This window comes from Hakea prostrata, unplaced genomic scaffold (genome assembly GCF_041222555.1).
Source record: "Hakea prostrata isolate BN-2017 unplaced genomic scaffold, UWA_Hpros_2 contig_40, whole genome shotgun sequence".
NCBI lineage: Eukaryota > Viridiplantae > Streptophyta > Magnoliopsida > Proteales > Proteaceae > Hakea > Hakea prostrata.
In genome coordinates, this window is record NW_028291159.1 from 132289 (window position 1) to 132951 (window position 663).

Here is a 663-nt window from a genome sequence, read left to right on the forward strand (position 1 = left end):
TTTTGAGAAGTGTAGAAGTGTAGAAGGGTTGGTTGAGATTCGAATCGTTTGTTCAATTCGCAAGTAAGAAACCTTCTTTATTAATCTTCTCTCCTCCCTCCATTCCCGCTTCTATCTACCCCTCCATATTCTTAATTTAGGATTTACTTTCAGCATTTATTTATTGTTCTCCCATCCCCTGGATCCTTAACTAGAGATGCCTATAGTCGTGCGTCTCTTTGGTTAAGGCTTCCATTTTACTTTCTGTTATTTACTTTCTGCAATTTAATTTTAGCATTTATTTATTGTTCTCCCTTCCCCTGGATCCTTGATCAGAGATGCCTATAGTCGTGCCTCTCGTTGGTTAAGGCTTCCTTTTCCTTTTATTGCATTGTTTATTGCTTTGTTATTTACTTTCTGCACTGTTTTTTTTCTTTAATATCCATTCCCCCGATCGGTGGACTATAAGCTACGGCAAAGGGTCCACGGTTAAAGTCATTATTATTATACTCCCCTTCCCTCGATCCAGAGCTGACACTCGGATCACTTCCCTTTTCCTTTTATTTTTATTGGTCGCATTTTTTTTCCTGTCTTTTATTTATGCATTGATTGTGTTTAATTTATTTTTCGTTTCAATTCGATTGCATTAGATGTATAGATTAGGATTGTTTAGTTTAATTAATT